The sequence below is a fragment of the Equus quagga genome, chromosome 18, assembly GCF_021613505.1.
Source record: "Equus quagga isolate Etosha38 chromosome 18, UCLA_HA_Equagga_1.0, whole genome shotgun sequence".
NCBI classification, from domain to species: Eukaryota; Metazoa; Chordata; class Mammalia; order Perissodactyla; family Equidae; genus Equus; species Equus quagga.
Genome location: NC_060284.1, coordinates 31,055,096 through 31,081,249, shown reverse-complemented (window position 1 = coordinate 31,081,249; position 26,154 = coordinate 31,055,096). Strand labels below are relative to the sequence as shown.

At 36.9% G+C, this 26,154-nt stretch overlaps 1 protein-coding gene across 1 annotated transcript in view; it reads left to right on the top strand.

The window, feature by feature from the left end:
* Nucleotides 1–26,154, top strand: part of DPYD (dihydropyrimidine dehydrogenase) — a 764,091-nt gene that overhangs the window by 667,386 nt on the left and 70,551 nt on the right. The window lies entirely within an intron of this gene.

The following is a 26,154-nucleotide window of genomic DNA, read 5'->3' as shown; positions in this document are numbered from 1 at the left end:
ACCTCTCCCCTTTTTTGGCCCTTAAATAATAGTACTAGTATTTCCCTGTCCATGGCTCTCGTATTCCTGTATGTGCTCATCAGACCCATGAAGCCAATTTTACTCTCCTTATCTTCCAAATGTGTGCTCTCACCAAAGACCTCCCTCTGGACCCTGCACACCCATCTATTCAGCTTTCTGGTGGACTTTGCCACCCAGTAGCCCAGTTCAGTGCTCTTCCTGCAACTTAGGAATAAAACAACAGTAGTGATTAAACCTGACAATTATATAAGGACTTTATAATTTACAAAGCACTTTGGCATACATTATCTCACCAGCTGCTTCCTTAATGTAATAGCAGCAGTGGGCAGAAAACCGTGTCACTGCCAACAGCGCTTTTCTGACCTTGGTCTCCCAGCCCCAGCTACTGAAAACCTGAGAGCAGCTGGATGGGAGCTGATTAGAGGCTGGAAGCTGACCTTGTTTGGGGACCAGAAGAGTGTGACAGCAGTAGTTGCCACCTCCACCTTTTCCATCTCCGTAGGGGCAATAGAGCAAGCCAGAGGTTTCATGGCGAAATGTAGGAAGCTGCACAGAGCAGCAAGGCTGCTCATGGGCTGTCTAAGCACAGGCTGAGGGTGGCAGGCATCAGCTTCCGGGAGGCTAAGCACTTATCCAGTCTCCCCCTACTCTTCTGACTTCTCATTTCTTACATGCATTAACTATCATTTTGAAAGTTTCAGTGGGTTAATTAAATTCTTCTAGTGTTGATGCTAAGAAAACTGAAACATTTTCAACTGAGATTGACACTGCTTAAGACACAGGCTTCACTGATGTTTGTTCAGTAACACTCCAATATGTCACAGGATCGCTGCGAGAACATCTGAGAGCTATAATGAGCTAAAAGTCAAGTACAGGGGAAAATGTGTTCCAGACTGCTGCAGATGTTCTCAAATCAAATCATATTTCTGTGAAATGCCATATAGAATATTCAGCAGTTGAAGGATGCAACAGGAACGGACAGTTCAATTGATTTGCACTGTGTTTAAAAAAAATTATTTAGCCTAAATTATATGAAATGTGGTGGGTATTTTTTTACTTTGAATCATTTAAGAATAGATGCACTTGATTCTAATCAGCTTTAAAGATAACTTCCCTGGGCTAAGGAAATGCTTTAACTGGTTAGTTAGGAGTCAAGGCCTAGAGAAGATGGCAGTTTGATAAGGGAAACAAGATAGAGTCAAAGAAAGACATTCCATAGCCCCTCTCCCTTGCCTTTATTCCTCTTTTATCCCATTGGCACCAAAATTGAGCAGACTTCTGTTTAATTAATTCACCAAGATTCTGATAAACCTGTCTGTGATGCTGTGTTGATGGTGGTTCATTCTGCCCCTCCTGGAAAACCCAAAGGAAGCTTAGCAGGAAGGGATCAAGGAAATGTTTTGGTAGATGCATCTTTTGTCATTAGAATTACCATACCATACCATTACCATATTTTCCATCACACAGGTGGCCATGCACGTCACCATAATTTAGGTAGCCTGGCCTATGATTAGGAATGATATTCTCCTAAGTGAAGAACAGCACTGGGTAAGAACTGACAAACTTGGGTAAGGAAAATCAGAGAAAAATGCTTAGGTGACCTTGGAAAGTGCAGCAAAACACCACAATGAGATACCACTTTGCATCCACTAGAATGGCTAAAATTAAAAACACTGACAACATCAAATGTTCATAAGAATATGGAGCAACTAGAATTCTTGTACTTTGCAAATGGGAGTATAAAATGCTAAAACCACTTTGAAAAACTCTTCGCCACTTTCTTATAAGACCCAGCAATTCCACTCCCAGGTATTCATCCAAGACAAATAAAAATACATCTCCTTAAAGCTAAGATAGATGAATTTCAAAAACATCATGTTAAGGGAAAGAAGCATGACACAAAAGAGTACTTACTAAATTGTTCCATTTATGTGGAGTTTAAGAATAAGAAAGACAAATCTATGTTATTAGAAATCACAACAGTGATAAGCAGAGACTGGAAGAAGATATAAGGGAATTTTCTGGAGTGATAAAAATGTCCTATACCTTGATTAAGGTGACAGTTTCTTGGATATATTTATTTGTCCAAACTCCTCCAACTGTATACTTATAATCTGTGTGTTTTACTGTATGTAACTATACATAAATATATTAAATTAACATTTTTTAAAAAGTAAACAAGTAACCACGAGAAACTAGAGGACAAGCATCCAGTAATACTTCTAGGGTCAAAGTAAGACATATTATATGAGAAATACTAAAAGCAATTTTTATGACCAAATTATTTTTAATCAGGTAGCCTTTGGGAACTAAAATCCTTATGAATTTAACCACTGGAAAAGAATAACTGGTACCTGGATAAAAATCTTGGCTGGAAATCAGCTTAAAGAAAATGGATGGCTGGGGCATAAACAAATGTATTTCCGTCTGCCAGTTTGCTGGCAGCTGGGCATGGAATTGGAATACTTTAGGCCTTGTGCATCAGTGAGGCTGGCTGGGCTTAGAAATAGAGAAGGGGAACATCTGGCTCCTTGAGGGGTGACGCAGGTAAGGGATGCGGCATCACAATGCAAATGAGAAGCTGCTTCTTAAAGATGGAGAATTTGATTAGGTCCTTTGGTAGGCCTTCAACTTGCTTTGCTTTGTAGGATCAGCCAGTGCCTGCAGCTTCTGTTAACAAAAGCTGGCCTTGCCTGAGGCCACAGCTCCCAGAACAGAACCTTAAATTGATTGCTGATAGAGTGTTACATGCAGTGCTGGGCTCCTTTGCCCTAATGTCCTACCCACCCTTACACAAACAAACCCAGTGGGACATTTGTCTGGAATTTCTAAGCCCAATACATTTCTCATGCTTTAATATATGCATTGACATTTTGTCTTGTAATAGCATGATTATTAATGGATAATAAAATTATAACATTTATAGAAATAGGGAAAAAACTCCTGAGGTTGAATTTCCATTCACTCAGGTACATTTTGTGCATTTCATGGGGCGTTACCATTGCAAAGTTGTAAAAAGTCAAGAACTATATTTTGATTCTGGTATTTTTTCCTTCAACTTTCTGCTTTTACTTCCTATTTTCTAAGATGCATCTCCTAAAAAGTTATGGCACAAACAATATCACACATCTTTTCTGAACTCACACACTTTTTAGGACAGATTTGATTTCGGGTACTACTTAGAATTTATTTTATGTATCTCTGCCTACCTCTGAAACTTTAGAGTTTGGATTTTAATTATTTAAATATATATCTATTCATTAACCAAATATCAAGTATCTGTTACATACCAGGCATTGTGTTAGATAATTGAGGTTGAGTGATGAACAAGATAAACCCTTTATTATCAAAAGATAGTCAATTGCAAAAAAAAAATAATAATAGTAATATTCTTTAAATGCTTTACATTGTTATTTATATGTATACATATATACATATACATATATATCTCTCCATTTTACAAAAGTGCAAACTGAGACTTAAAGTGATTTAGGTATGTAGCAGTGGAAGCAGGATGCAAATTTGATTCTGTTCATTGCGAAAATTGTGCCCTCAACCACTTAGCTACACCTCCTTTCAGCATTAACTGCCATTATGCTATCAGAGTTATAGAAGCAGCAAGGAACAGTGTCCATCTCAACCTGGGGGAGCAGGAGCAATTGGGGAGGGACAGATGAACTATGTCGTGAGGGATGAAAACAGTCTAAGGCTTTATGTAAATGTTCTCATTAATTCCAATCTATGTATAGGCGATGGCTGTGGCCAAGTGATCACTGGTGAAAATTGCTGCATTTTTATTTATAGTGGAGAAAGAGTTACAAATCTGTTAGATAATTAATTCCATCCCGTGGTAGGGCCCAGGCTTCATTCTTAGTTTGTGCTTTTGGGTACTGTTGTCTTTTAGCATAAATCCCATCAAATCTTTGTGAGTTTTGCTTTTACATTTCCTTCATCTGTGACGAGAAGATTCTATTAGCAACCCTGGCACCTTCCATTAAAGTCTACAACTTCCAACTGCCAGGAAGGGATAATGAAGTGATAAATTTAATTTGCTACCAAAATATGTAAGGCAGAGATATCTAAGTGAATTTATAGTGTTAGCTATGTCTTTCCTCTTAGCATTAACAAAAGTTTTATGGCAGGTTATCAAAACCAGTGCAACAAAAACAAATTTATATGAATTTCCACACACAGAAATCAGATCTATAACTCTGTTTCAAGTCATGTCTTTCCCTCTTCTTCTTAGCTTTTCTAGGCTCATCAGAACTTAATACAATGATTGTTAAATATTTTATTACTTGGAGGATGACAAAAAAACTATTAACTAGAGTAAGAAACACTCTTTTTCTGGGCCTGCCCCATAGCAGAGTGGTTAAGTTCATGCGCCCCACTTTCCAGGAGTTTGCTGATTTGGATCCTGGGCACGGGCATGGCGCCACTCATTAGGCTATTTTGAGGTGGCCTCCCACATAGCACAACCAGAAGGACCTGCAACTAGAATATACAACTGTGTACTGGGGGGCTTTGGGGAGAAGAAGAGAAAAAAAAAAAAAAAAGATTGGAAACAGATGTTAGCCCAGGTGCCAATCTTTAATAAAAAAGGACAGAATGAAACACTCTTCTCTCATTAATATGTGTACTCCGGAGTTTATAAAATCTGAATCCCCCTCTCCTACTCTGACTAGAGACCTTGAAGGCTATGAAGAAATGTAACAACATCCTCTACCTATGCATGTGACAGTGAGGGTGCTTCAAATTCTGTGGGTCATAAATTCTTCCTTCACTTCAACTTCTTGACTCTTTGTGTCATGGTCATAAACACAATGATTCTTTTAGTTTGAAAACTTTCTTATACCTTCTCTGGACACTAACATTTCTACTTCAAGAATTCCTTTGTTCCAGTGAACACTATCTTACATCGTCTTGTCATCCTGTGTCTTAGCATTAGGATCAATCGTGTTATTCCAGGGGGACCAGTGACATGGCTAAACTGCACCCACTGAGTGCCAAGCTAGGCTAAGTTCTGCTTCTGCCATTCAGTAATTACCATTCATCGTGTAAAACAGACAAAGCTGTTAGAGTCAGTTCATTAATTCAAGCTTATTTGCCCAAAGAAAAGTAGAATTAATAATTATGATGATAACAATAAAAATAAAATGCCTTCAGTTGGTTGTTATGTAATACTACCAATTGCTTTGAGGGTGTTTTGTGTCACCTACTTTAATCCTTACAACAATCCTTACAAGGTTTGAATCATTATTCTCTTTTTTCTGCTGAGAAAAGTGAGACTTAGGGAGGTTAGGAAAGTTGCCCGAGTTCCGGTGCTGGCAAGAGCAGGGGCAGCATTTTCGCCCAGGTGTATGTGCTCACAAAACCTGCACACTGCCTACTGCGTCTCACTGCCTCCACTGCTCATCCTCTGCAGAAAGGATCAGTGGTCCTAGTGCTTTATATTTGTTTCTTGGCTGACAGATAGCAGATTAAGATCCTATAAATCTTTGGGCAAGATTCCACCTCCCTTCCAGTGACCTCGGCAATCAATTGTACTGGGAATAACATGACGCCTGCTTGCTCCCCTGTATTCACTGGGCTTGGGATAAATCTTTGCTTTGGCAGGCATATCACCTCCTTTCTTCAGGCCCTTAACCACTGTCATCAAGAGCATTAGCCTCATTGCCATCCTGCCAACTGGGTGATCCTCACCACGCACTCACTGTTTACTGGCAGAGATCAAGAGCTCATTTCTCCCTCCACCTCTTCTGCCCATTTGTTTTGGTTACTTGACTTTTAGCTCCTGTAGAACAATCCAGTTTGGGCTATGAACTCATATGTTTATTTATATGCATATATACCCTCCACCAGTTGCTTTCATGAGCCTAGCCCTGGTCTGCTGATTTATGTCTTTGAAATTGTTTGAGATAGAGGGCCAGAGAGTAAGGGAGAAGAGAGAATCTTCAGACAATGGGGAGAAGCCTGGATCCTGAGGTCTGCAGAGGCCTCCCATGGACTGTTTTGTTCTCCCCAGCGCTTGGCCTCCCCTTCAGCAGCTGCAGGGCTTGTCTAGATGTGTGTAGATGTCTGGCTGTATGCCCAGCCAAATTGTTGATGTGAATATTACCTTCTTTCTCTCGTAAGTCACCTTAATTTCATAAAAAATCATTCATCTAGGCAGTAACTGGGTACTTCAAGGGACTTTAGACTCCCCTATGGTAAGCAACCTCTGCAGACTTCTAGTGCCTATTACTGTCCAAGGTACCAGACAACAACTGATTTACACTTAATGGCAAGCAAAGCCCTAGATACACCTGCCAAGGGCATTATAGCATCTTCATTCCTATTCCAGGCAAAGCTTCCATTCATACGGCTCTTATTTAAGCATTGTGATGTATGCAGGTCGGCAAAGAACAACAGAAAACCTACAAGTGGTGTCTGAAAGTACCCTAGATCTGTATGTGGGTACTCTCCCCTACCTTTACAGTGCTTCTGTATTTCCTGTATATACTCCTATATGTTTCTCTCTGCAAGTCCCTAGAGGATACCTAGCCTCACACTCTGGCCAAAGAAAAATTCCCAGAAAAGTGACTTAGATTTTTATCCCCTTCTTAGTTTTTCTTGGGTGCCATAAGGTGTAAAATGGGAGAGCTGGGGGTGGTGAGATGAGGCAACAGCAGAGCTTGGGGGTGGAAATGAAGAGTTCCAAGGGTGTCTTTGAGGAAGTTTAAGTGGAGTGGGTATGTAAAGTCAAACAGTAATCCAAGACACACCATAACTACAATGAGAGTTACACCACCAGTCACCATCAGAGAGTATTTTTGAGGTTTTCATTTATTATGCTGAATAAATATAGAAAGTGAGTTAGAGCAATATAACCTGATTCAGTAGTGATTAACTGCTACCAGTTGACAATAGAGCCTATTAGAAAAGGAAAGTGTGGCAGTGTTTCAAAACTTAACCCAATTCATCAAAAAAAATCTATATTTGTATCTGTTTATATCTATATGTGTGTGTATATGTATGTGTATATATATATGTGTGTATGTATATATATATACACACACGCACATCACACATATATATGATCATTGCAGCAGGCATCTGTAAACACATCTTCATACTAAGGGCATTTTCCCGCAAATGTATTGCCTTGGAAAGAAATGGATGCTTCATCTAAGACAGAATGTAATGAAGATGTTGATATGTAGACATTTGAGTTGGAAAGAAAAGAGTAGTGTAAATATGGATTATATCAATCTCATCAGTAAATATTGGCTTTTTAGGACTGCCAGATGAAAATTATAGTGATCAGATCATTCCTTAGGAAATTAAATGTAAAATTGTAAAGTGTTTACAGGTGACACAAAGTTGGCAGAACTACGCAACTCCTATTTTCTTTCCATTTTCTCCACTAAAAAGAATCATCTCGATCTGGAAAGAACAGAACAAAAATCACGAAAAGGAAAGTGAAGCCCTGTCTCAATGTGAGCAAGTTTAGTCAGGTAGTACTTAGCCACTTTACATTCAACTCTCCAGCCCCAGACAAACTGCATCTCAGGAGACTGAAAGAGCTCGAAGCTGTGATCAAACACAGCTAATGGTCATCTCTGAGAAATCATCATAAACAGGGGAAGTGTCAAACTTTGAAAAGCCATTGATTTTACCAAAGGGGAAAAATGAGAATTCTGAAAAATTCTGAATGTTGAAGTTGAATTTGGTCCTCTAGAAAATATTTAAATTCATTTGTTTAAAGAAATATAGAATTATAATAAAGGAAAAGTATACTGTGTTCCTTTGGAAGCAGAATTTGTCGAAAACAATGTGAGTGGGGAGGGGTAAGGGGAAATGAAAACTCAATAAGAGATGTTGGTGTCAAGATGGCAGCATAGGTGGACTCTGAACTCACCTCCTCTCATAGACACAACAAATTTACAAATACTCTTGGAACAGTTATCCCTGAGAGAGAACTGAAAACTGGATAAAAAGAACCCTTACAACAAGGGACAGTCCTGACTGAGGTGGAGAAGGCAGAAATTCCTTTCTAGAGAGAAAAAAGCCACCTTCGTGAGCTGCAGAGCTTCATGCTCACTGGGAGCAGTCCTAAGGTACACAGCTTCTCTGGAGGAGTGGGGGACCTGAGTGTGGGAGCATTACCACTATAAGCATCTTTTGGACTAAGCAGAACTGAGACAAGTGTCATAATATCTGGCTTTTCTGGCTACTAACAGCAATGGAAAATACTCCCAGAAAAGCTATTGGACATAAGGGGAAAAAAAACCCAGATCTCAAAGGCCCCCACACAAATTCAGCCATTATGGGTGAATTTCCTAACCTAAGGAAGGAAACAGACATCCACATACAGGAAGCATGGAGAACACCAAGCAAGATAAACCTCACAAACTGAAAGTGAAGCGATGGAAAAAGATGCTTCACAGAAATGGCAATGAAAAGAAAGTTGGGGAAGCAATACTTATCTCAGAAAAAAATAGATTTTAAAACAAAAACTGTAATAAGAGACAAAGAAGGGCACTACATAATGATAAAGGGAACAATCCAACAAGAGGCTATAACACTTGTAAATATCTATGCACCCAACATAGGAGAACCTAAATATATAAAGCAGTTATTAACAGACTTGAAGGAGAAATAGATAGTAACACAATAAAAGTAGGGGACTTTAACACTTCACTTACACCAGTGGATAGATATCCAAACAGAAGATCAATAAGGTAGCATTGGCCTTAAATAACACATTAGATCAGATGGACTTAGTAGATATATACAGAACATTCCATCCCAAAACCGCAGAATACACATTATTTTCAAATGCACTTGCAACATTCTCCAGGATTGGTCCCATATTAGGGCACAAAACAAGTCTGAATAAATTTAAGAAGATTGAAGTAATACCAAGCATCTTTTCTGACCACAACAGTATAAAACTAGAAATCAACAACAGGAAGAAAATCAGAAGAGTGACAAATATGTATAAATTTAGCAAAAAGCTACTGAAAAACGATTGGGCCAATGAAAAAATCAAAGGAGAAATCAAAAATTACCTGGAGACAAATGAAAATGAAAATACAACATGCCAAAATTTATGGGATATAGCAAAAACCATTTTAAGAGGGAAATTTATAGCAATACAGGCCTACCTCAACAAACAAGAAAAATCTCAAATAAATAATTTTACAGTTCACCTAAACAAACTGGAAAAAGAAGAACAACAAAGCCCAATATCAGTAGAAGGAAGGAAATAATAAAAGTCAGAGCAGAAATAAATGAAATAGAGACTAAAGTAGAAAACATCAACAAAAACAAGAGCTGATTCTTCAAAAAGATAAACAAAATTTACAAACCTTTATCTGGACTCACCAAGAAAAAAAAGAGAGAGGCTCAAATAAATAAAAGAAATGAAAGAGGAGAAATTACAACAGACACCTCAGAAATACAAAAGATTATAAGAGAGTACTATGAAAAGCTATACGCCAAGAAATTGGATAATCTAGAAGAAGTGGATAAATTCTTAGAATCATAAAACCTTCCCAAACTGAATCAAGAAGAAATAAAGAATTTGAATAGACCAATCACCAGTAAGTAGTTCAAAACAGCAATCCAAAATCTTGCAAAAAATAAAAGTCCAGGACCAGATAGCTTCCCTGGTGAATTCCACCAAACATTCAAAGAAGACTTAATACCTATCCCTCTCAAACTCTTCCAAAAAATTGAAGAGGAGGGGAAGCATCCTAAATCATTATGTGAAGCCAACATTACCCTGATACCAAAACCAGACAGGAACACAAAGAAAGAAAATTACAGGCCAATATCACTGATGAACATCGATGTGGAAATCCTAGCAAATTGAATATAATAATACATTAAAAAATCACACACCATTATCAAGTGGGATTCATTCCAAGGATGCAGGGATGGTTCAAGATCCACAAATCAATCAACATTATACACCACATTAACAAAATGAAGAATAAAAATTACATGCTCATCTCAATAGATGCAGAGAAAGCATTTGACAAGATACAGCATCCTTTTATGATAAAAACTCTGAATAAAATGAGTATGGAAGGAAAGCACCTCAACGTAATAAAGGCCATATATGACAAACCCACAGATAATATCATTCTCAATGGAGAAAAACTGGAAGCCATCCCTCTAAAAACAGGAACCAGACAAGGATGCCCACTTTCACCACTATTATTTAACATAGTATTGGAAGTCTTAGCCAGAGAAATCAGGCAAGAAAAAGAAAAGGGATCCAAATTGGAAAGGAAGAAGTGAAACTGTCACTATTTGCACATGACATGATTTTATGTGTAGAAAACCCTAAAGAATCCACCAAAAAACTCTTAGAAATAATAATATGGTAAAGTTGTAGGATATGAAACCAACATACAAAAATCAGTTGCATTTCTATACACTAAAAACAAAGTAGTAGGAAAAGAAATTAAGAATACAATCCCACTCCCTGATTTCAAACTACACCACAAAGCTATAGTAACCAAAACAGCATGGCACTGGCACAAAAACAGACACATAGATCAATGGAACAGAATCGAGAGCCTAGAATAAACCCACACATCTGTGGACAGGTAATTTTCAACAAGGGAGCCAAGAATATACAATGGAGAAAGGAAAGTTTCTTCAATAGTGTTGGGAAAACTGGACAGCCACGTGCGAAAGAAGGAAAGTAGACCATTATCCTACACCATAGACAACAATTCACTTAAAATGGATTAAAGAGTTGACTGTAAGACCCAAAACCATGAAACTTCTAGAAGAAAACACAGGTAGTATGCTCTTCAACATCAGTCTTAGCAGCAGATTTTTAAGTACTATGTCTGACTGGGCAAGGGAAACAATAGAAAAAATAAGCAAATGGGACTACATCAAACTAAAAAGCTTCTGCACAGTAAAGGAAACAATCAACAAAACGAAACCTAACAATTGGGAAAAGATATTTGCAAGCCATGTATCTGATAAATCACGTATAAAGAACTCATACATCTCAACAACAAAAAAACTAACAACCCAATTAAAAAATGGGCAAAAAATCTAACAGACATTTCTCCAAAGGATATACAAATGGCCAACTGGCACATGAAAAGATGTTCAACATCATTAACAGGGAAATGCAAATCCAGACTACAATGAGATATCACCTCACTCCTGTCAGAATGGCTATAATTACCAAGACGGGAAACAATAAGTGTTGGAGAGGATGTGGAGAGAAGGGACCTCTCATATACTGCTGGCGGGAGTGTAAACTGGTGCAGCCAATATGGAAAGCAGTATGGAGATTCCTCAAAAAATTAAAAATAGTACTACCATGCAATCCAGACATTCCACTGCTGAGTATTTATATAAAGAACAAGAAAACACGAATGCATAAAGATACATGCACCCCTATGTTCATCACAGCATTATTCACAATAGTCAATTCGTGGAAGCAACCTAGGTGCCCAGAAGGGATGAATGGATAAAGAAGATGTGGTATGTATATGCAACGGAATACTACTCAGCCATAAGAAACAATGAAATCCAGCCATTTTTGACAACATGGATGGACCTTGAGGGTATTATGCTAAACAAAATAAGTTAGAGGGAGAAAGTCGTATGCCATATGATCTCACTCATAAGTAGAAGATAGAAACAACAACAATCACATAGAGACAGAGATGGGATTGGTGGTTACCAGAGGGGAAGAGGGGAGGGAGGAGGATGAAAAGTGTGATTAGGCACACGTGTGTGGTGATGGATTATGATTAGTCTTCGAGTGGTGAACATGATGTAATCTACACAGGAGTCAAAATATAATGGTGTACACCCTAAATTTATATAATGTTATACAGCAATATTACCTCAATAAAAAGAAATAATTTAAAAAGAAGAGAAACTTTGAAGACAATTGGAGAAAACTGAACATGAAATGGGTATTGGATGACATTAAGTATTTTTGTTAATTTTGTGAAATAAGAAAATGGCATAGTGGTTATTTTTTTGAAAGTTCTTATTAGTTAGCAAAAAAAAAAAAATGACAGAAAGAAAGCCACAAACAAGAGAACTGAAAAAAAAAAATTCAAGATATAAGTAAATCCTTTGGGCAAAAAACTCAATAAGAACAATTCATGCCAAATAAACCTAATTTCCTTTTTTGGTATATTTCTAGGCAATAGATAACAATTGTGAACTCTCTCCTGGCTCTTACTAAGTACCATGTGCTGGGCTACCTTACCTCGTTTAACCCTCAGGGCAGCTGTGAAGTGGACCTTACTGAGATCCCTCCTGATTCAATGAGGAAACAGAGGGAAGGCTAGTGAGTAGTCGAGCTGGAATTTGGACCCAGATAACAGGAAATCAGGACACAAGCCCCAAACTGTTTTACATCCTTCTCAAAAGAGTGAAGAACTGCTGCCTGCAAGGTATAACTTGATTTCCAAAAAGGCATTTGACAGCTGACCATGATAGCCTGGTGGACACTGGGGAAGACTGGCACAGAGCTAGATAGATATTAGTTAAGCCGCATAATATTCTTATTTCCCCTTGAAAAGCTTAACTTGCTGTTTGGAGAATACCATGCTTATAAAAAGGTTTCATATTCTCAGAGTTCCTCAGATTTACATTAGAACCTGTGACTATATGAGTGAAAAAAAAATGTTAGGCCTATCATCCACTATAGAAATCCAAACTTGAAAACATTGCTCTATCAGGATATGACAATATTTAATTAAAGTAATGTATTTAGGAATATTGTGTGAGAATAGTGGACCTCTGAAAGAAACACCTAGCATTTTTCCAGAGATTGGTAATGAAAACCTACAAACTTACAAGTTTTAGATATAACTAACTTAAAATGCAAGATGTTTAGTTATTAGAAGTTATAATATGCCTTTCTGCTAGAATATAGTAAGGCCTGCTTTGCTAAACAAATTATTATAAACACATTTCAAGAAACTGTTTAACCTGCTTAAGATAATTAACAGCTTTCAAGTACGCTATCAAAATTCATATGAAAACCAACAATGAATGTGCTGTTTTAAATGAACATTTGTTAGCAATTCCTTCCAGTAGATGTACCTGGAAATGTATTTCTTTCCCAATAATCTATAAATCATACTTTTCACAATTCAAAAGAACTCTCCACACAATTCATCCAAATTAGTGAGCTTTTACTATAGACTTTTAGAGAGCACCATATTCCCTGTGGATATAATTTGATCTCAGTTATGTAGTCATTGTCTATTCTATCTGCTTCTACCAGGAATCTTTCATTAGTTGCTTACCGATCTTACTCTAGAGACTCAAAGTAATTATGTCCAAGGATTGTACAGTGTCAAGAAGTGGTAACTTACGGGAAATAGAGTGATATGTGCTTTAATTTTTAAATCTAATGCTGGAATACTAAATAAATCCAAGGAGTATATAAATATGAGGTAGATATTCCACAGACGTGTATATTGTGTTCTCCCTGTGGCCAAAATGATTTTAACTTTTAATCTGTATTAAACCTTTTGAAAAATGTAAACTTTCTGTTGGACATCCTCTGAAAGGAAAAAAAAAAAGATTTTCCACCATAAAAATTTGATAATATAAACCTATTCATGAATATCCTCATCTAAAGCATAATTCCATATTTTTATAAATATGAACTTTTGCTATCAGAAACATTCTCATTTCCTAACTTAGCATTACTATACCCTCTAAACTGATCGAAAACATTAGTGATAATAAAAACTATCGAAAATAAAATATAAGGACATTTTCCAAAATGCTCCGATAAAATAGGACTTGATAATATTCCTGTATCTGCATTAAATTCTACTTTTTTAAAACTTTAAAGCACAAGTATTGGCCCATATGGCAAATTTGGGGATCCTTATTTATGTCTGAAGAGTTCTTAACACAAAATGTAACTCCTAGCAGGTAATTCCTGGTACCTCTGAATTGAGAGAAGAAGAAAGTTTAGAAGGAGTAGGTAGCTGGGTTGGTCAGCTGCCAAGGGCTGAGTGGACAATACAGATAAACCACCAGTCATCTTAAGGAAACCCTAAGAGGAAAGTGAACTATTTTCCCATTTACCTGAAGCCTCAGTTTTACTATTCAACTTTTTAACCTGCCACTTTTTCTTAAGAATTGAACTCTATGGACCAGAAGCAAGTGACTATCACAATATTGTCCTCTCAACCCTGATTCTAAAATAGGGTCATCCCATTTGCTTGATATTGTTCATGAGACCCCTGTATGTGGACTTAGATGGTTGGTTGCATTCTTTCCATTTGGAAAATCACTTTAACTACACATGGTTTAGGCTTCATCTTGAATTAAAAATGAAGGAGAATGCCTCTATAGATTCCAAATGTGTTGCTCTTTTTTGACTGGCTTAGAAATACTTCCAGATCCCTCACGACTCCAGGAGCTTTCTGAAGGTGAGGGTTCTTCTTTATAAAGAGTCTTAATTTCTTGCAACATTGATACTGTTATTTCTCATATTTGTATCCATGTGGTAGAATAATGGTGGCTTGCCCCCACAGACTTTCCAGGCTGTTTTCTGTGACAGAGCTTCTAACATTAAAAAGGAAAGTATTCAAAGATAGTGGTGTATTATATAGTTGAACTGTTTGAGACATTCGTTGCAGCTGTGTAGAAAAGATGCTTTATTTAAAGAAAAATCCTTGGAGAAATTAATTGATATGAGCCAGAAGTTGTTCAGCCAATTTAATTACTAATCTGCTGTTGTTTCTAAATTGTATGAGATACAGAAGGAAGTCTGCCTGCCTCCAATCAGCCAATTCAAGATGTGAACACAGGATGGAATTTAGACCACTATATGCTAAAATGCCTGCTTGAAATTAAATAGGCTTTGCTTGGGGTGGGGGTGAGGGAGAGATAGGCCAAGTTGTTAAACATGCTAATTCGCTTTTGAAGGCATTTTGCCAAGTTCACTAAAGCGCTCCTGAAGCTATTTGAAGAATTAACTGGAGAACAAACAGTGACCAGGTCCAAATTTTTGTTTTCAAAATTTGTGAAGAACTGGGCTTTGAAAAAAAAAATGAAAGCAGTAATTAAAGTAAAGGTTTTATTCAGATATTACATTATTGAATCCTGGTAATGATACAGTCTCTTGTGGATGAAGTAAATAATTTGGGTGGTAGCCTTCCAGCTCTGATTGATTCTATGTGTAAGGCTGTCATGTTCTCTTTGAAATTCAGATTTCAAAATATGTGACAATAAGGGAAAATTCAAGTACCAATGAAATTATAATTGTGTTGAAATCTTGGGAACCAGAGAGGGCCTGATAGGAGGGGTAAATCTCATACAATCTTTCTCTTCTATTTAAAGAGTTAGCTTCTCTCTCAGAATCGGATACCCTATCCCTTGGCCTTCAAAATTCTGCTGGACTCTCTAATCTCACATTTGTCAGGTGGTGTATTAAAGAGGCATCCATTTTCAAGTCTCTTATCAGTATTATAGAAAAGGTACGGAGCGTTAGTTCAGTTGAGGATGTGTAACTAACATTCTATTACAAGTAGCTTAGAGAAAGCATTCTATCTTGCATTTCAAGTATAGCTTCCCTGTCACCCTATTCTAATATTCTGAATGGAGAAAGTAGAAAAGTTGTGTTTGTTGTTTTTTTTTCTTTATCTCTTTTGGTAAAATAACTATTTTAATTTCATGTCTTTTGAATAGAAATCATTCTAAAATCATCTTGGAAAGTCCAGCACCCTAATGTACAGTAATTATGGAGAAGTTAGTTAAATGTGCAACATTATAAATATAAAATTATTGGTTATCACGATGACTCTTGACTCAGGAAAATGTCATTTCATCCCCAATCTAATGGTATCACTATGAAAAACTGCATTCTTTGCCTTTCTTCAGGGTAGAAGATAGGGAGGAAGGAGGAAGGGAAATGAAAGGAAATCTTAGGATTTATTTAAGTGACATAAAAACTGAATAATATTATTTCTATTTAATTGTCGAATGGATGAATTCATTCTTACAATACTCCTATTTAACATTCTAATAATAGATTTTAAAGGGACAGAATGCATTTCACGTTCATTTTTGTTATTTCCCCATTTTTCTATATCCCATTTGCTACAGTTTTCTCCAAACATATTACAGACTCAGAGTCTCAAATCTTTTACCTAACTTTCCCTCTATATAAACCTTGAAAAATCATCTATCGTGCTTATTCAGCTTAAGCTTCTCTGGGCTTCTTGAATCTGTAAATGTATGCATCTTACCAAATTTTGGCAATATTAGTGATTATTTCTTTAAATAGTTTTTGTGTCACAGTTTTTCTTTTTTTCTAGGACTCCAATTAAATGTGTATTAGACTTTTGATATTGTTCCACAGGTCCCTGAGGTTCTTTAGCTTCCTTTTTTCAGTTGCTTATTCTCTCTAGTCTTCAGTTTGGATAATTTCTAGTTATCTCCCTTCAAGTTCGCTGGGTCTTTCTCCTTATAGCATCTCCACTATGCTGTTAAGCCCACCTAGTGAATTTTTTATTTCTGATATCCCATCTTTCAGCTTTAGAATGTCTTTTTGGTTCATTTTTATAGCTTTTATTTTTTGCAAGGTTTTTACCTTATTATTCATTATTAGCATATTCTTCCTTATATGCTGAGCATAGTTATAACAGCTGCCTTAAACTCTTGACCTCTAATTTCAATATCTGGATCATCTCAAGATGGATCTCCATTGATTGCCCTTTCTCTAGGGAATCATCACAATTTCCTGCTTTTCCATATGTCTCATGATTTTTTATTGTATCTGGACAGTGTGAATGAAACGTTGTAGACAGACTCTGGACTCTATTATTTGCTACCTAAGAGTACTGATTTTTGTTTGTTTAAGCAGACAGTTACCTTCACTGAATGCAAACCCCAGACTCTGTTCCTTCTGCACTTAGCAGCTGCTGAAATATCTTTTCAGTTATTTCAGACTTATCTGGGCTGCTTGGAGTCTGCCAAGCACAAGCATACCTCAGAAGTCGGCTAGAGATTTGGATCGAGTACGTATGCAGAATCTGAGGCTCACTCTCTGTAGCTTTTCCCTTTGCTAGATATTCCCCCAGTTTCTAGATGCTTTGATGGCATTGGACTCTGACTTCTCAAATAGTAAGACTGTGGATTTTTCTCTGAATTTTAACCTCTCTGGGCCTGTCCTCAAGCAAAAAGGATGTTGTCATTCTGTTCTTCAAAGAGTCAACTCCCCTCCAGTGTCTGCCTTCTTTTGGACATTCTTCAGTGCCTTTGGATGGCTTTTGTGTGTGTATGTGGTATGTTACCTGCAGAAGAAGTCCAACACAAGGTACTGTGCAATTACCAGAAATGCAACTCTCTAAACATCACCTACATGTAGTAAATACAGAACTGAAGAATCCTCATAGAAAGAACATTCACCTAGATATCAAACTTGCTGAAATTGCAAATGTGTACAATTTGAAGACTTCAATGTTTTTTGCTATTGTTGTTTTTAAAGTCTCATCCTACATCCTGCCATCTCTAAATCAGAGCAATGAATTCAGCGGATGTGAGCAGCTTGACATGATTTGTAGAAGCACAAAAGGCCCTGGGGAATTGGACTTGGTATTGCTCACTTTTAAGCTAATAAAGAGAAAACCCTACAATCAAATGCAGTGAAGGGTATAATTGGTGCAATACCACTTGCTATCAGTGTACTTTTCAGGGTCATTTTTGTTAGCTGTGGAATGAAGTAAAACATTTTTAAGCACCCAGCACTTCAGTAAGAATATATGTGGTTACCCTGAGCAGTCAAGTCCAAATACGTGATACCTGATTATTATAGAAGCACCTATTCAACACTGCTCATTGTAAAGAATCTTATTCTCTAGTCGCAGATATACATCACCTGAAATCAAGCCATGTCTGCAAAATATATCACTTTTAGCTCCATGTACCATTAATGGTGAATAAAAGTGTCAAAAGTAAGGGAGAGCTTATACACATATTATAGGTATGGGAATGCTTGTACAACTTGAAAATATATCCATCAAGAGGTGTGGGCAGTTTTCACAGAAAGTGAAATATTTCAGAAGCGATACTCCATTCTGTGCCATGGGATACATATTTCCTGAGTCTGGAGAAATTTCAGGCCTCCTTTACTCTGTCTCATGTGCTCTGCTTGACTCCTTATGATCACTGCGTCTTCATTTAGTCACCAAGGAAATTGAGAGGGACTTTGTTGTCCTGGACAGAGAACTGAGTTAATAATAGGAAACTACAAATAGGGACAGCTAGGCATTTTTGTTCCCCAGGGTCAGTAATAAAACTTATCTTATTTAAGGAATAAAATCCCACGTAAGTAGATAACTCTTCCCAATGAGAAAAAGACAAGATGATGGTAATACACTGAAAAGGGATCTCTGAAGTTGTATGAATGGGCAGAAAAGGTGACGTGTGTTTGAATGTGGGCAAACACTAGGTAATATAGCTTACCGTCAAGAAGGATTTGCGGAGAACCAAGTAAGCATTTTCCTACCCAAGAACAGAATCCTAGAGTCTAAAGAAGAGAAAACCAAGTTCTCATCTCCCTCTTAGGTCATACTGAAGTGAGATCCTTTCTCTAATCCAAAGTCAAAGGAATTCATGCATTTCAGATAACTACTGTTTCAAAAAACTTTTGTATGTAAAATTATGAACATTTTCTTTAAAACTTTCTTTGAAATGAGTTAGTTTATTTCTGTTGTTTGCATGAACTGGACTTATCTAGATAATGCTACTCAAAACATGGTACTTGAATCAGCAGCACCAGCACCACCTGGAGCTTGTTGGAAATACAGACTCTCAGATCCACCTCAATCTACTGAATCCCAATCTGTAGTTTAACAAGATCCCCAGGTGATTGATCTGTGTGTTAAAGTTTGAGAAGTCCTGGTACAGATAATACAATAAAATAAAATCTCAATGTAAGAAGCATCTCGTATGTCATATTTAGTGACATCACTGGAAAGTGAGGTCAAAAGAACATTAAGGAAATTTGTAGATGGTCATAATTTGGGAGCCACTTTCAAGTCTCAGAAAAAGATAACTTGCACAAAAGAATCTGAAGAGGTTACAAATAAGGAAGAAGAAATGAAATGAAGCATGGGTAAATGTAAGATATGAATCTGTGAGATAACAATGCCAAATAAGACATTTAATAGACACCATTTAGAAAGCAGTATTATCAGGAGACCTAGAACTGAGATGAAAGTGAAGAACAAATTATAGTAAAATCAGGCTTTCAATGTATTAGGATAAGAAACCAACTAGTCCAATTTGGGGCCTCCTACCCAGAGACAGATCATGGAAGAGGCAGATAATGGTTCTTTTTAAATTATCCCAGTGAAAATTCAAAGAGAGTATTTGGACCCAAAAGCAGAGAGGCTCAGGCTTCACACAGGATCCAGCGAACAACAGGTTATAAAGTTTGATAGATGAAAAGAACTATGAATAGTTTAAATGATGATTCCAAGGTCAGACATATGGCAATGCTTGGAAATATGAAATGTGAAAAGGCTTTGACTTGAGGAAGCATGAATTTTGAAGTATAGTAGTGAAATCAAACAGAAAAACATGTCCCAAATATTAATACACATCCCACAGGTTTACTAGTACCCAGCTCAAGTCTGTGTGCTCAGCTCTTCAGGCTACAGAAGCGTTCCCCCAAAGAGAAGATAACCAGTTGATGCTAACTCCCCACTTCCTTACCAGGTCTTGAGAAAAGCTCAGTCTAATTCAGCTCTAGCTTGCTCTGCTTCTGCAATGACACAGACAAAACACATTAACTGACCTAGGACAAGGCTGCCTACTATGTAAATTACCTAGATGTATGCTTTTTTGTTTTTAATGAAAGTTTACTTTATTGCTACTATTTTGTTTGTTTGCTTTTGTTTTGTTTTGTGAGGAAGATTGGCCCTGAGCTAACATCTGTTGCCAATCTTCCTTTCTTTGCTTGAGGAAGATTGTCGCTGAGCTAACATCTGTGCCAGTCTTCCTCTATTCTGTATATGGGATGCCACCACAACGTGCCTTGATGAGTGGTACTAGGTCCACACCCAGTATCTGAACCTGTGAACCCCGGGCCACTGAAGCAGAGCACTTGAACTTAACCACTACACCACTGGGCCAGCTCCTAGACACATGCTCTTAATACTGTCCTCACCATGTTCTGCCACATAACAGCCAGACCTAAACTCATATGTCATGCCATGTCACCGTATTGTCCATGAACATGATAATGACAACAAAGGTATATGATGGGAGAGGAGTGGGGATGCAGTGTAGTTATTATCATCTTTTTCCTCATCTGAATCGAATTCCTGTTCTTTTGGAAAGCAATTCTGCTCTATTAGGCTCTAAGCTTGTTTTCTTACAGCAGTAATACCAAAAAAAAAAAAAAATGAGATTGTTATCAGCTATCATCAGATTAAGCTACAGAACATCCTGCAGGTTTGCCCTGCCAAAGAATACCTCTACTGTATGAAAATCAGCAGTTAAAGTACAAATAAATAAATGGCTGATTACAAAAGATTTTCTCACATTTCAGAAGGCTTCTCCATAGGGTTCCTTTTAAAAAATGACCTCCTCTAGTGTTTTTAAGTGTTTTACAGGTCATTAAGTACATGGCAGAGGGGCAATGAGAAGGGATTTCTAAATTTAATGAGCTAGGAAGCGCTCAAATTGAGGACAAATAAAAATAAGACAAGTTATATTTAAAATTCTACATTATCAGTGGGAAAACACAATGAAAATAATCTAAACATAATCTTGAAAAAGTATCCATTTCTCAAGCATGCTATGCCTAAGAAAGTAAGAACTTGACAAAAAATCCTGGAAGTGTTAATATCATATAGATGTGATGATTATATATTAGTATATGTCCACATCTATTATCTATCATATATGTCAATATCTATTATGTGTCTCTGTGTATATATATTGATTTATATAATTGTATGTTAATATCTATTAAATATGAGTACCTGTATATGTATATGTAATATTACCCATCATTTAATATATATATAAATTAGATATTAAATATGTGCAACTGCATATGTATGTGTTCATATATCTGTATATACATTTGTGAGTCAGGCATCATCTAACAAAGTGGAAACATCATTCAAACTTCCTACCTTTGCATTTTACACCTAAATTTAATACTGACATTGACCTTGCAAATCTCATTCTTCTGAATATAATGTAACCCAACTGTACATTCACTCTCAGGTTTTAAAGTCTTAAATCTCATTTGGAGATGGTTTAGGCCAGGAAATAAATCAGCCACATCCCTGGAAACTTAGGCTCAAATTGCATAGTATATTTTTCCATCAGAAATGTTTAAAATGCTTTCTATCAAGTGAGTGCTTTACAAAGTTAGCAGAAGGAATTTCTTGGAAATACCAATATAAATATTCTCAACTGCATTTTGATGGGAAACCAAGAAGACATGATAATTAATACTTTATCCATAAAATTAAATCAGGCTAGAAAAATTATTTAGTTCTTAAATAGCTGTAATATTAATTTAATACACTTCTTGATGGGGAAAGGCTGAAGAAGGCTTAGTAAATAATACTAGACGGATTCAGTAATGTTCTATTGTCAAACTTTTTCATGAATTAACTTTTTGCTATTAAGTTCTTCCATAGATTAGTAGAGTACGTTCATTAGAATGTTTTAAATCTAAAATGCATTTTATATCTGCTGTATTTGTTAAACATAGAGCAGTAAACCAGAACGGAATCTGAAGATCTGAATTCTGATTCTGCTGTTAACTAGCTGGTCACAGATAATTTTTCTGAGTCTCAGTGTTCTCATCTAGAGAATGGAGATAACTAAGTCTTCCCCTGCTGATTTCACAGAACTGTTAAGAGAATCAGAAGAGATCAGATATGTATAGTAAAAGGCTCCTAAGTGAAGGAAGGTGCTATATAAATATATGTAAAGTATTTTAATGTTTTCTATAGTGTTAAAGTTATAAAAGGAATACATTTCATAGAAGAATGTTATGAGAATGTAATGATTTCTCATTTTGAGCATAAGATAGCTAGATCTGATATCAATATTAATTTTCCATATGTGTATTGACTTAGCTTTCCCACCTATCTTATAACAAGAGGTCATAATCCTAGCATAGTTTTATTCCACAGTTTTATTACTTTATCAAAGCTAATAATTATACTTCTAATGTTTCCAGACCAACAACAAAAACAGTTGAACATAATGCAATAAATATTGCTGTGAAAAACGTTTGTCATAATAATGTACTAGAATTCCAGGAAGATGCCATATACTGTGTGTGTGTGTAGTTTCTTAGAAACAGCTTTAGTTCTTTTTGAAGCCAAAGATGAACAAAGTGGCAAGTGAAAAATAACAACTCTTTCTTCTGAGATAGAATAGAAAATGGAAAAGAGGAGGTCCTAGAAAGTAGCATAATATCTCAACTCATCCAGGAGTCAGGAAAACAGATGATGCAGCAATGTACTTAGTTCTGGGCTCCTATTTTGCATAAAAGAGATAAATGTTAATAAATATTCATTATCCTGAGAAAATAGCTTTTTCATGGGTAGAGAATAAAGCTCAGTACCCGCCCCCCAAAAAATACCTGAATGAGCATGTTGTATTTCTGGTTGCCCAAGCAAATTATATCTTAACTTCATGAAAAGAAGAATAATAATGAGAAAAAAGTCATTGAGCATTTGAATGTCCCTTTCCTTCATTTGTTCAAGAAATCCATTCATTTAACTAATGTTTATTAAGCACCTGCTGTAAGCTAGGCACTGTGCTAAATGTTGTTACACTGTGGTGAATAAGACAGACGGGTTCTTGCCTTCTTGAAGATTACAGTCAGAAAGTGAAGAGAAACAATTTAAATTTTTAAAAAGTTACAGCTTGTGATAAATATCCTGAAGAAGAAAAAGGTGTGCTTAGCAGAATAATGGGGAACGTGTATCTAGTTTGGGTATCAGTAAAGAGTCCTCTGTGGGGGTGACATTTGAAATGAGATCTGATGGATGAATAGGAGCCAAGGAACAGCATTCCACTGGGAGGGAACAGCATCTGTGAAGGTGTTTAATAAACTGAAAAAGGGCCAGTATGGCCAAACTTAGAAAAAAAGGGTAAAAATGACACCACGTGGGATTAGACGTTGTCAGTGGCCACATAATGTAGAGCCTGATTCCCATGGGAAAGAATTTGGATTATATTAAATGTGCAAAGGGAAACTGTCAAATGGTTTTACACAGAAACAATGACATTATCCAAATTTCATTTTAAATACATCATCATGCTGCTATGTGAAAATAGACAGGAAATGTACAAGAGTGAAATCAGAGAAACCGTTAGGAGACTGTTATCAGGGCCAGCTTCATGGGTGTGTGAGCTGTGTGGTCTCACAAGGCTCCCCTCTTCAGAAGGCTGCTGCTGATGGTTTAGTACTCTGTTGACTCCATCCTGAAGTTCTTAGTAAGTTTTAAACAGGAGGTCTTGTATTCTTATTTTCACTGGGCCCCCAGATTATGTAGCTGATACTGGCTGTTGTAGAAATCTAGCTGCAAGATGATGTTGCCATAGACTAGGATGATGGCACTGGGGATGGAGAAAAGTGACCTTTATTTTACAGATGAAACACAATTAGAATCCAATATCAAGTTGCTGTCAATATGAGCTTTCAGTTTGGTCCATGTAGAGCTTTTTAATTGTTTGGACAACATTAACTTAAGGTAATCAACACATATCCTATGCATTTAACAAATATGAGTTTTCAAAAGATTGCCATATTTTGTCATCCTCTGTTAGTACATCTGTATATCATGTATCTATAACAGAGGTGAACTCTGGAGAATGTGAAACGTTTAGATTTACCTTTCCATTCCACTAACATCTGTTGAGCCCAAAGCACATTAAACACTCTGTGCCGTGAACTGAGAGTGATGTAGGTGTTATATATTAAGAATTTATAATTTAATTGAAGAGCAAGACTATATAGCTATAATACAAGGAAGAATATACAAAAAAGAATATAAAGGAGATACAAACGACACCCTGTCAGGGATTTCATTTGTTTAGAGCATCATTGGAAGTTTTATGAAGTGTTTCTGCTTATTTAACAGGAGTTCAATGATTTTTTATTGTGACATCAGAATGTAGGATGACATTCTTGTGACATTTCATTTTAATTAAAACCAGATACTACCAAGGATTCCATAGTAGACATCTCTCAGTATATAGTAAGCCATAGATTGTCCTGGTATATTTGAAGATTCCATTTAGAAGATAAATATTATTGAGGTCTTTAAAGAAAAAACTCAAAATACCTCTCTTTATTTCCTACAAAATGAAATCAGGCTATAAATAAAATAATTCTTAGTATTTGTCATCATAGTTGAAAAACAAAACCAGAATTTTGACCGGTAGATGGAAATCTAATGAAATTAAGAAATAAATGAAAGCACTCTGGTTGCTGTACAGCGGATCTGTCTTCAGTTTAGCAAGTTGCACAAACTGCAGGCAAATGTGGATGTTTTCTCTGTAGTGTGGCACTCTCACCAGGGAAAAGTCTACTTTGATGACCAGACTTCAAAGCAAATGTCCCGAAGGAAAACACCCCCCCGCAACAGAAGCCACTTGGACAATGGAGGGATGTACCAGTGCCCCAGAGACGGAGACCTCTGGCACTGAAGAGCTTCGCTTGTCATGCATCACAGCTTTAAGACTCCAGGCATTACATCCCAGGACATTTGTTACACTTTCAGGCTTCCATGATTTGACTGTGGACAGCGCTTCTAGCGTGTTTCTCCTGAGACAAACTCAGGGCTCTGGTTCGCCTTGCACTTATCTTCCTTTTCAAACCTGCACCTATAGAATAAAGTAGTTATGTCCCCAAAGTGCTCACACTTTTAAACATTAAGGCAAAAGAAAATGCCTCCTACCTTAAGCTATACCAAGTCATGTAAATAGACTCACCTTCTTGGTCCTAAGCATTCTCAGCATAGAGCTGTCACCTGCTCTTCAATCACTGAGCCTGAGACAATGCACAGAAGAATTGGGCATGAAATCAAGATGGAACAATGGGCTGAGGACACGAAAGACGTTAAGAAGATATGATACAACTTGGGAAACATGTGTAAGTCTTACGGTAGGAATATTGCAGTAGGAAGATGGGAACACTTCGAGCAGCCCCAACTATTCAACTCAAATATCAGTGTCTTAGTTTAGGCTTTTAGGACCTCTTTCCTGCTCTGTAACTGTAGGCTTTCTCCTCCCAGCTTCTCCCTTTCCAGCCCTCTTATATATCACCATAAGTTTATTCGTTCCAAAACTCATTTTCCCGTTCAGAGCCTTCAATGATACTATGACAACAGATGTAAGGAATTCTTTCCTCTGGCATTCAGGGTTCTTTGTGATCTCACTGCAACCTATTTTTGCCAATCTTACTTTTTTTTATTCTCTGCACATATATTATTTCTGAGTCAAGTGGTCCCTAAACATGCCCCGTTGGTTCCTATCACAACCCCAACATCTTGGCTTATGACATGCCATTCGCTTGACTCTTTATCTTCCCTGACTAATGAAATTCTACTAATTCTTCAAGATGTCATTACCTACTCCAGGAAGCTTTGTTCATTTTTCCCCAACATATAAGATATTTCTCTCCTTTAAGCTAAGAGATTGAGTTTATACCTATATTAACTTTTACTATGTGTCTACCTATTTGTTTGAGTCATCATGTACTTGTCTTTAACCATCTTTCCACCCCCAGCGCTGATTATAAACACCATGAGGACCGTATTTTATATCTCTCTGTCCCTCATAGTGTCTGTTCGTCATAAAACAAAGGTTCAGTAAGGTTTGTTTAATGAGTGGCTAGAAAAGAATGGAAGAGTGAATTTCTCTCCCCATTCTGAGATTGTCTTCCACCATCCTTGTACTTCTAGCCAGATCTTACAGAGAGTGTATTGGTTGAAAGTCAAAAGAAAATCCTAAATATTTAATGCAGACTGCCTAAAACAACAGCGTGTATTGTGCTGCCTTTGGTCATGGTGAGGTTCTTTCACATTTGCCCAGCTGAGAACCTGTGTTCGGGATAATCATACAGGCCAGTTTGCC